The sequence below is a fragment of the Sceloporus occidentalis genome, unplaced genomic scaffold (assembly GCF_023333645.1).
Source record: "Sceloporus occidentalis isolate IW3139 unplaced genomic scaffold, rSceOcc1.0.p SCAF_33, whole genome shotgun sequence".
Lineage (NCBI taxonomy): Eukaryota > Metazoa > Chordata > Lepidosauria > Squamata > Phrynosomatidae > Sceloporus > Sceloporus occidentalis.
The window spans coordinates 4,171,041-4,183,071 of NW_028317013.1; positions in this window are offsets into that span (position 1 = coordinate 4,171,041).

Below are 12,031 nucleotides of genomic sequence, written 5' to 3' on the forward strand. Positions count from 1 at the left end.
ATCCTCCGACAATAAATAATAATTTCCTTGGAAATTCACTAATTTTAGCGATCTTGTGTCCAACACTGCCCTTCTTGCCAACTGAAGTCAGCTTGATCTCTTGGCACCTGATGCTAAATGAGTTAGCATGAGTGAGATTTGCATTTCCAGATGAAGTTCAGAGGATCTGTCTACAACACTGTGAGCGCCTTAGCTCAGTCATATTTTAGTTCTTTGTTAAAATAAATTAGTTATCTCAAGGTTTTGCTTTGTGGAGCATGAAGTCCGAAACATGCTGGGTTGGCGTGATCTTGGTGCAAAGTTTTGAAATAGCAACCAAATTCTAGGGATACAAGACCAGATTTTAAGTTTTGTACTAGAATCGCTTTTATGCTAATGGCAAATTATTACTTTTATTATATTTTTAAAAAAAAAGCTGTTTTAATAAGAACAAATTACCGTACTTTACAAGTCAGTGTACCAAATACAGACTTAAAAATAACATAAAATAAAAATAAGAATCTGCCACAGCCCCAGTCTGTATTTTTCTGAATGGAAACCCATTATTCCAAGTATTATTACTCTTTCGACATATTAAACTAATAAGACATATTTCATTTTAGTCAGTGGCTAGTTTAGCGCACCCTTTACTGGCCTTTTCACTTCAACCCAGTTGGAAGCATGAGACAGGACACATGTTTAATATAACTTTGCACTTATTTTTCCTTTTATTTTTTTGATAATTGAGTAAAATACTACATTTAGCTCTTCTCTGCATCTTACGTTGATGTTGAGTCATTATACGGTGCACACAGCATTTATAACACCACAGAAGAACTTTTGGAGGGAAAATGTGACAAAACCTATCCCAAGTTAGCATATCCCATAATAATTATTTCGCAAACGTTGGGGGTTATTATTTCTAATCCGTAAATTGTCACTTTTTGCTTCAGCGAGTGGCTTTAAAGCTACACAGTGGTGAGGAAGAGGGGGGAGGGAGAGGTTAAGTTAAAATCTTCTATTGTTCCCCTCTGCCTGTCAGCCGCCTCCATCCCACAGAATGACAGAGAAAGGGCTTAGTGAGCCTTAGCAGAGAGGAGTGAGTACGGCCTATCCCAGCCGTGTCTGAATGGTCCAATCACTTGGAGAGGCCGGGGACAGCCAATCGGCGAGCTGTTTACATGATGCTCGGAATTGCCGAGGGCTGTACTGATTGTACGGAGCTGGGAGGAAACCTCAGTGCAGATTGCCCGGCTGTGTCCTGTTCTGCAACAAAGAAGGAGAAGCGTAAGTAGGACAAAAAGACAGAATTCTATTCACAGTTATTGCGTGGGTCCTGAGTGGGATGTGAGTGAGTGGAAAGCCCAGGTTGAGTGGGTCCTGAGTGACCTGTGGTTGGCTGACTGGCCTCTCTGTAGGCTGCTCTTGATATTTGTATATTGATACTGAGGGGGAGGTGGAATGTACCAGGGGAGTGCGGGATCCTGTATCCCTGTAATGGTAACCCTGTTAAATAGCCAGCCTTGTCTCAGTGTGTATAGAGCTCGGTAAAGGTCCATCGTTGATGGATAAGGAAATATCGATAAGGTGCAATGTGCCAGTCATCCTCCCTCTCTTTATAGACCCTTCATTTGTGGGCTTAGATGTAATGTAAGGAAGTTTTCATTTACTGGCAGGGTGGTATCCTGAATAGAAGACAGGACCAAAGGCAGATAAAGGTCTGAGTTTTTTTTCTATTCTATGTTTGCATGTCACTCTATGTATGTATGTATGCATGTATGTGGACAGAGCCATCTAATAATACGTACATGTGGAAAGATCACTCTGCCTTTAGTTGGATTCTTGTCTATAAAGGAGTTCATATAGTTCGGCATTTTTGCTTTTTATGGCAAACTATACGGCAAAAGGGGAGACTAAATTCCGAGGAACTGAATTGTGACTCGCATTCTGTTTTGAAATATACACAAAAGTAAGCAAGTATTTGGTGGCGATTGCACAGCATGCATTGTTTGACATCATTTGACACCACGGAAATATTTACAGTGACCTGTATACTTGTGTCTGTGTGCGTCAGGGAACAATTCAAACATTATATATAGTTTATAATATATAAAATATATATTATGAGCGCATCCTAATAAGGTTTACTGAAATCGGAAAAGGCTAGCACCTTCTTTTTCACATTTGGCCTCCTTTGAGGATTGCTATTAAGGATGTTCCTGATGGCGAGCGAAGCCACCAAAAGCAACATGTTCACACTCTTAATGACTTTGTGAGTGAGCTGACACATAAAATATTAAACCTCTAAATAACCAATAACTCTGCATAGGCTCCACTGGTGACTCCCAGCCATACGTATTTACGAGACATATACAAAGTTTTCAATCACGTCATCCCCTCGCTGTTGGTGACGTAACATAGAATTTAGTGGTGGAAATGACGTTTAGAGGATGGAGCTTTGACCTTCAGTGACCCTGAGAGTATGGACAAGCCATAGAGTAGTCCGAACCATGAGTCTGATTTCAGCTGTGAATCCTCTTAGGTATACGTATACGGGCTCAATTAAAGTATAGTTTGTGGGAGGGTTTGGGGAGTCATCCCTATTAATGCACAGAAAAGTATGGTAAAACCTGGCGCAAGAGCTGTCTATAGGAGTCAAAACTATGTCTGGAATCTGAATGTATAGATTAAAAAAAAATCCACATGCTTTTTTTTTTCTTTCTAGTAGAGCACTAAGAAGGCTCAATGGCTCTTAGTTCTGCTGTCCGAATGTAAATCATAAATTAGTGAATTAAAAGAACATTTATTTATGAAGAGCAATTTTAATGAAAAATGATTTTAAAAAAATGTGCAGTTACCCCATGTAATAGCACTTTGCATCAGAGTTATTCTATACTGAGTCTTAGATGACCCTACCACTTGATTTGCCTCCTTAAGCTGCTTCTAATATTGTCATCCAGTGTTGGGCTTACATGGTCTTGTTATTTCTCAGAGCATTTTTTTATGTTTTTTTGTCTTTCTTTTTTTCATATGTTTAGGAGATTATGTCAGCAGCTTTAACATGTATTATACTTGATCATCCCTTTGTGGTTATGCAATAAAAAAACTAAATAAATAAAAAATGTGTTCAGGTCAGATATAGTTATCAAACATGCAAATTGATACAACCCCTTTTAAGATGAGTGGAGGATAACTGGCATCAGGATGCAACAAAGTCTTCTGTTTCGTGATGTCCAAGTCCATGTCAGGAAGCCACGGGTAGTGGTCACGTTTTTAAATGAATATCCCAGGGCAGTGAATAAAGTAATGTTATTATTGAAAACATATTTGTTTTGTCTGTGCACATTGGTTGTGATGGATTATATGTAGTTCCTTTACCCTGTTATTTGTCTATATGGTGCTAGAAGAAGCATTAACAACATGAAAAGTTATGACTTTACCATGGAAGTTATTGAGAAAAAATATCTTAATAGCTCCAAGTACTCCCGACACTGAATTCCTACGGTATGCTGTATAATTGTCAATTGTGATTATACTCAATGCCAGTGCCCCACAATCAGGCCAGTATGATCAATAATACTGTCTGCTATTTTTCAAAACAAGGTGCCTGCTTTAGGGCCATCACATGTTAAAGAGTCATTTTAGGCATAGGTCACCCTATTTGTTCACCATTGTCCTAAGCACGCTCGGGTCCTAATGAATGTTGGGAATAGAAGCACACGTCAATCTCTAGCTTTGCGGAGATAGGCGTTTTTAAGACCTTGGTGCTAAAAGGAACTGGTTGTCAGCCTGATATAACACTTCTGAACGTCAGTGATGAGAACTGGACCCCAGTAACATCAATTCTTGCTACTATATACTTTCTCTGTCAGACTTTGAGGTCTAGTCACTTAAGGAGGAATTTGTAGAAGAGTGGTTTCAGTTCCCTCACTTCACTATTTATTATGAAGGCCAAACGCTCGCACGCTTCTCCAGCGAGAAAGACCGAGCTGGGCCTGAATAATGTATAATACAATGGCTGAGGGGACACAAAGAAATCTGATTTCACTATACATTATGCAGGACCTTCCTAATGTATAGTGAAGCCAATTTTTCCTTTAGTGAATAGATCCCTTTATATTGGAACCGTGGTGCACAGGAAACCTGAGAACATACCATGTTTAGATCCCATTGTAGAGTTACTCACAAGGAGGACCCTGGTTTAAGCTCCATTATTTGTTATTAGAGCTGTACTCCTTTTTTCACTGGGAGGCATGCAGGTGTTTTATGCCTCTCAGCATGAAGCTTTCACTCTCGCCAACGGTAGTGTTTATACAAACTGCTGATTTATCCCCCTGTGTTCTTGTTTAGATATTTAATGCAAAAAGAGTACAGGATGAGTTTTGGTGACTAAGGGGAAGGTTGCTCTTCTGCAGTGCACTACCCTGCATCTATACTGAAAGTGACTCCATGCCGCAGAACAAGCATACATTTCCCACGTGCCCCTCTTACGAAGCCAGAGCGTGTCTCACTTTCCAAGGAACTAAGAACGTTTGCTGGGTATGGGTGTATCACAGTGTTTTGCAGCCCTAAAAGTCACAATAATGTCTATTCAAACATCAAGGCATGTGCTTATAAATTGAATTGTGTGAATAAAATGCATTACTCGTCTACTAAATGACTTACAGGGTTCAATAGTTACAAAGTCATGGAATATGTCCTGTAAAGCCACATTCCCTAAATTACTCTTATGTATCTAATTTAACTTTTTAAAGTCTTCTGACCTCTTCCTTGTTTGTTTTTACCCTATACCCAAAACCCTCCATAAAAGGCGAGGCTAGATGCCCCTCAGGACGTACCTGTATGTCAGGGACATCTTCTTGCCGTTGCGCTGTCTATTGACAGCCTGGACTCTCACCCCTGTTAGCGGTAGCCAGTATCACTGGTAGATAAATTGGACAACTCTTCCAGTGGTAGAGGTGAATACCGTAACAGAATTTACCCATGTATGGGATAGACATGAGGCTATGCTGAATCTAAGGTTAAAATATTTATTTATTTTTTACAGCGGTAAAAAAACTGCGCCTAATTTGAATTTAGTTAAAGGGGAAAATGATTTTTACTTGAGTGCTATATATAATGTCGTAGCGTAGCACTGATTTTATTCTGCTAAGCTTCCTTTATGTGAATACCTATAGGCAGTCGTGATGTGTTGGGTGTTTTCTTTCCCTGCTGAAACTCCACACCGAGCTGATCAAGTGAGGTCAGGGTTATTCAATGAAGTCCTTTCCTCCATAGACTTTCATTAGTCAGAGTGTCAGCTTCAGGGTAATTAAGACCGAGTCACTTTTGTTTACCATAAGTCACTATGATTAGCACTATTTTTAATGTGATCCTAGTAGCAAAAAACATTCGGTGGGCATTTCCATTTAAGCTTAAGGCTACGAAGGTGACATAGACTAATAATGGATTGCCTGTGTTCTCTCCCTGGTTTGCCCGTATTTACATGTAATGTATTTTCAGGCAAGGTTTCAATCTATTTCTACAATCACTACATTCCATCAGGAACGAGTGGGCGCCTGTCACTCTCTGTGCCGTCGTCTTGTTCCAGAAGAGGCCATCTGTAGCTGTATAGGAACAGGAACACTGTATTCTGAATTGACAGACTATTTATAGCAAGCTATGGTAATTGCACCAAACTAATATGTATCATAGTGTCACATGATAATGATTAAGCCATGGTTAGTGTTCCTGAAACAAAGTCTCAGAGTCACATTTTCAGGTAGCAAGCATATATGAGATTTTGTCTAGAACTACAATGTTCGTTATTGTACACATGCCAGCCAACGTGTGTATATATCAAGGTGTCTGTGTTTAGGCTACATGTAATAGTGCCTTCTTTGTATAGATTTAGCTTGATATGAATGAAAATAATTACTGAGCATCTTGTACGGGGTTAAATCATTTAAATACCACTGGGTTACAACATGGATTTTTTTTTTATTATTTTTTTTTAAAGCCTTGCACAGTTTATTTAGGTGAGAATATTTCCTAATATCAAGTCTAGGAAAAGTATTTGGAAAAAAACTTCATATTTTTCTGGGTTAGTTTTTGTTATTGAGCTCACCAAATCAATCTGTAATAGGGATACAAGAGCCACAGACTGGTCAGGGATTACCAAATGGTCATCAATTTAACCTGTAAATTGAAACGCAATCATTAACTGAATCAGACTCACCTGTGTAGGAGGAATAAAACTGAGTAAGGAACAGCCAAACTCACTAACAAGGTTGCTGAAGACAGTTTAATGTTAAAAGTCATACTCCATGCCACAGCAACAAGACTTCAAGTCAGACAGGATTTTTCCCATGTTCTGTTCAAGCTCTCTTAAACAAAGAAATGGGCATTGTCGAGGACTTTATATGTAGTAGTCGGCCAAGGAAACTTATGGCAGCAGATGAAGGACAAACCACGCTAACTTCCCTTCGCAATCAGAAGATGTCCAGCGGTGCCATCAGCTAACCATTGGCAGAAAACAGTGGGACCCTGGTACACCCATCGACTGTCCAGAGAAGTCTGGTCAGAAGTGTTCTTCATGGAAGACTTGCAGCCAAAAAGCCAAACCTCTGACAAAGAAACAAGACCAAGCCAATTAACTATTCACTAAAAACAGTAACCAGAGTGTGGAAAATGGCCACAGGTGCTCTGGACTAATGACTGAAATTTCTGCCTGTAGCAGAAGGCTAGAGCGATACAAGAATGAGTGTTTGCAGGCAACAGTAAAGTATGGTGGATGTCCCTTGCAAGTTTGGGGCTCCATTTCTGCAAGTGGAGTTGTTGATTTGGTCTAAATTAATGGTCAATTAATCAATGCTGAGAAGTACAGGCTGATGCTTCTCCACCATGCAATCCCATCAGGGAGGCATCTTATTGACCCCCAAATTTATTCACTAAGAACTGTCTTCAGCCTAAAGGAGAACAAAGTCTCCTGGAAGTGATGGTATGGCCCCCACAGAGCCCTAATCTGTCTGGGGCAGAGAAACAACTGAGGCTGCCTAAATCCACAGAAGAACTGCAGTTAGTTCTCCAAGCTGTCTGGAACAACCTACCTGCCAAGTTCCTTCAAAAACTGCGTGCAGGACGAATTGATGCTGTTTTTGAAGACAAAGGATGGTCACACAAAATCTGGAAATTATTTAAATTGGTCCTTTGCTCACTCACTTTGCATTAACTATTAACATGTCTATTTTTGAAAACATTCTTGCTTTGCAACATTTTTCCACAACTGCCTAAAACTCTTACACATCTGTATTTGCCAGACTATGCTGAGGGATCTTCTTCAGGGCCCTTCCTTATCCTGGAAGCACAGGGGTGCTGCCTCTCCCCAAAACACTCAGGCTCCAGGGGTTTTTATTGCCGGCACCTGTTCCAGATACAAGATTAAAAAAAACTATGCACAGAACATCTTCCCGGGACTGTATGGTGTCACAATATTACTTCATGTTCAAAAGATTTGCATAAAAGCTAAATATGTTTCACTTCTAATGTTAATGCGGACGTTTAATGGTATGTTTACATGGCAGTATGTGAATACTTGTGCATCGCTTTGTAAAATAGTCTACCAGAATCAGAAAACCAACGAAGCATCAAGAAATAATGGACTTGATTGATTAAATATTTTAATCTTCCAGCAGCATCACAATATAGCCAATGTCCACTGACATAGTTTCCTAGATGTAGTAAATGTGTACGAGGTTTTGGACATTTGATTGAAACCGCATGGCATTGTGCTATATTTAGGCATGAATGGAGCTCAGGCTGTTTATTTTCCCTTCAATTCTGTATCGACCGAGAGTCATAGGGTTGAAATTTCCATTATGTATACAGACACTGAATATAGCCTTTATTTCGAGGAGGACCATTACCCCTTTGTGTCGTCTTTCACGCTAACACCAGACCTCCGATTGATGCCATTCCCATTTCCAAGAGAACCCATACACAGGATTTATTCATATCCTTTAATACTTTACTTTAAACATTGAAGGGATATGAATGCTTAGAAATAAAAACATATATGCGGTGGCTGGTGTGTCGCTTTTAAAGTACTTTGTAAGGACTTAAATATGCTTTCCCTGAACCTTCCATTTAAAGAGTTTTCGATTGTGTCACATAATGTGATGTTATGTTTTACATGTATCTGTGATAGCGTTTTTGTATGTATTGTGGCCCATTCCTGGACTAATAATCTCCTAGACGAACACTCTTGGCTCCATGTGTAAACAACAGAAGGTCTTGGTCCTAATCACCCAGGGGGAACTGAGGAAATTAAGGTCTGTGGGGGAATACATTTATTGACATTGCCGTGAAGAATCACCAGTCCGTTGGGGCCTCTAGTATTGTACATACTTGATGTTTATTTCAGCAATGTGGTACAAAATTCATTTCTCTTAAGTATGCTACATTCTCGTTATATATATTATAGCTTAGAGGAGAAAAATGGAGGATGGGTGATCATAAGAGATTAAACAAACTACAGGAGACAAATTTGTTTCAAAGGAAGAGAAATGTTAGGACAAGACATCATAATCTAAAGCTAGATGTCAGAGGCCGATATGTAATAAGTTTAACTTTACTGAGAAGGTGTGACATACATGGAACAGGTTTCCAGGAGATGTGGTAGAAGTTAACAGAGTAACAGAATTTAAATTGGCATGGGATAGGCATAAAGCTATCCTGAATCTAAGTCGAGACAAAAGACTGATTAAGGTCTGAGTCTTTGCATCAGAAAAATGGTTCTTATGTACTGTAAAATTCAATGTTTCTTTTACCGTATACTGTATAAAGCAATATAAAAAAAGACTTTCCCTTTAAATACACCATTGATAAAAGATCCTTATTAACCCATTGTGAGTGTCACACCCCATGTCAGAGGTATGATGCAGAGGTTCCTTGTCACGTTAGAGGCTTATATGCACACTCCCTTAAGACTCTCGGTGCCAAGACATGCAGGACGTGAATGTTATATGAAGTTTGATACCCTGTTAATGTTTGTTCCACTTCTCTGACAATCTTCGACACGTCTTAAAAATTCCAAGATGTCGTCAAGGGAGTTACAGTCCGCATAACTCCTTATCCAGAGAAGAAAGGTAATAAATATCATGCCCGCCCAGGCTTTGCGCAAAGGTATACAAGCAGAGATTACAAATAAAACCTCATTGCTTAATTACATGTTACTCTGATGTACAGAACATCTCATCCATTAAAGGGACTACTTCATATTAATTGTAACCTCTTAAATATGGCAGTAGTAAAATGAATACAATACAGGTTTAGGTAGGGCAAGTTAGGAGTATAATGTGGATATGTTTTGCCCCTAATCGCTGTGCCATACTTTTTATTAATGTCATCATAGGTAAACTAGGCTGATCAGATTTTTTAAGTAAAATCTTCTGTATTTTCTTTTAATTATTATTTGAGTAATGTCACGACAGAAACTGGCTCTGTGGATGCGGAGTAGCTTTGGGCCACACTCAACACAAATGATTTATCCTCGTAGGAACAGTAGGCACCTATGCATTAGTATACATTCTTCCTATACATCCCATGTTACTATTGTATCCGTATTACTATGCTATTGATATCCATAGGAAGAAATTGTTTACAGGGCATTTATATAATTACACTGACTACAGTAGATATATTTTGTACAATTTAAATTTCTTAAAGAAGGACTGGTTCAAAGGAAACACAATGAACGGTGAACAGATGTCATAGTTGAGAGGATATCCCCATCCATCCGATATCTGGCCAACCTAACCATCAAGGTTTCCTGTGCCTTTAATGGCACATGAGGTCCAGGATTATGTTCCTGTTTTTGCTATATTGGTAGAAGGAGCATCGGTTGAAATAGTAAGAATGAAGGAGACGGATCAGATTTATACATCCCTTGTCTACATGGAATAGTGTTGGGTAACTTGTTGGCGTCCATCTGTTGCTGAATTACACACCAGCCAATGGCAGGGCTCAGCTAGCCTCGTCTTATCTGTGCACTACTAGAGTTGTCCCTCAACAGATGCCTACCCTTTAAGGTGACACTGCAATTATAGTCATATTGTGAAGGCTAGTTGCTTAAAGGAAATGGGGAAAAAATGAAGGTGTTGTTCCAAACGCATCAATTACACTCGCATTAAAAGTGCTGCGGGACATTTAAGAAGATCTTTCTGTCCCCGACAACAAAATATCATTCAAATGTTTACATTTAAGTTATGTAAATATGTTTAGCAGTGGTTTATGAATGACACAGTACTATGAATGATTTGTACAACTGCAAGTAGTTATGAAAGTGACACATTCAGTAGAATATGTGGAGTACGGCATTAAAACTGAAGACATAAAACAGGCCTAATGATCGCTTTTTTTTAATTAATGGGACATAGCTGTGAAATAGGGGACTTCCATGTACGGAATTAGTGGTTTTGATTTTCAAGATGTCCACAGTCACATTTCCTCTATTTTTATATTGTGATTGGAATACGTTTGTGAAAGGGGAACACAACACTAGACTTTATTTCCATCACACGAAGCATCATCATCGTATACAATGTTATAGTGTTCTCTTCACTTATTATACATTCCTGCTTGCTGAGTTTAATAGCGATTTATTTAATAAAGGCTGGTGACCCTGTGATTCGTGCTGTAAAAAAGCAAATGCTCTTAGTAAATAGGTTGTTACCCTATTACACGGTAATAAGAACCCTATTGCAGTTCAGAGCAAAGCTCTGATCGAGAACGTTTACAAAATCGCAAAATAAACCACACGAAGCAAAGATTTTAGGGTGTAGAGTAGTCCTGTGAATGTCACTATTCTTAATTTACCAGACCTTTTCAATAGGTCTGTCTGTAAGCTTGCCTAACAAGGAAACTTTCCAAATGAGTCAAGTTACACCTCGGCAATTACAAGTAATTACTTAGCCCCATGGGAAGAGAAGCTATGAATGCAACTTGTGGAAAATTCCCTTGATCCTTCCTTGGCTTCACTGGAGCTCAGCCATACATGGCCTGTTTGCTTACAGCTGCATTATTCTCCCTACTATATGAACCTCCTCTTTTTTTCAGTAATGTAACCTCTTAAATCGGGGCTTCAGGGTAGGAGGAGTATGGAGTCCCCCAACCAACTTCCTAAAGACAAACAATGCACAATGTATGGGAAGCTTTTCTGCGTCCAGGTATCCTGTGTGTCTTTTGCGTCCCATATGCATTCGCTTTAGGCTTTAGCACTGGTGAAATCGGCACGGAGCTTGTCCCAAGTTCTGGCTTGGGGTTTATTTGTTAAATCTGGTGATTTAAGCATGTCACCTCCGTGATAGTACTGTGCACCATCAAGGGCAAGTCCCAATGGGTTCCTCTTGCGTGCTGAACTAAACACTGATTAAATTATGCCTTAGACGTGGCCAGTAAAAATTCCAACTCTCCTGCAAACTGCCCTGCTAACGTTAGTGAATAAACTCTATTGTAATAAAATAAACTCTGGTTGCCCCAAAATTTACTTGTGAGCTATACGAGGCAAACCTTCCCTGAAAGACAATGCTTATAATATGGCTGTATGGTATTGTATGTAAAATGTTACTGTGAAAGCACGCCCGTTGACACATTTACTGTGTAATTTGAGTAGGGAAACGTCTCCTCTGCCGCTGCAGACTTTTAAAGGCATTGCTTTTTGGTCCTGTGGTTCCTTTTGCTTTGTCAGGGTGCACATACCTTTCTGATGATAATAACACTTAACTCAGAATGTGGATGCTCACTTAACACTAGTATGCCAGACTGTCTGTCTGTGCACACATTGGTTCATGTAAACTTGCTCAATCTCTCCTAATCCCATAATGCCATGTGCATGGGACGCTGGCAAATCGACGCTTTGCTCATCATTATGCTCTAGTAGCCAATACTTGATTTGTGGCGCTACTCATATGGACACCGTACAGGTGAGCCGTAGATCAATTGATCTATCGTTCTAATCAAGACAAGGATGTTTGCATATAGGAATACTAATCTGCCACGTGCCTGGATAGGTGTA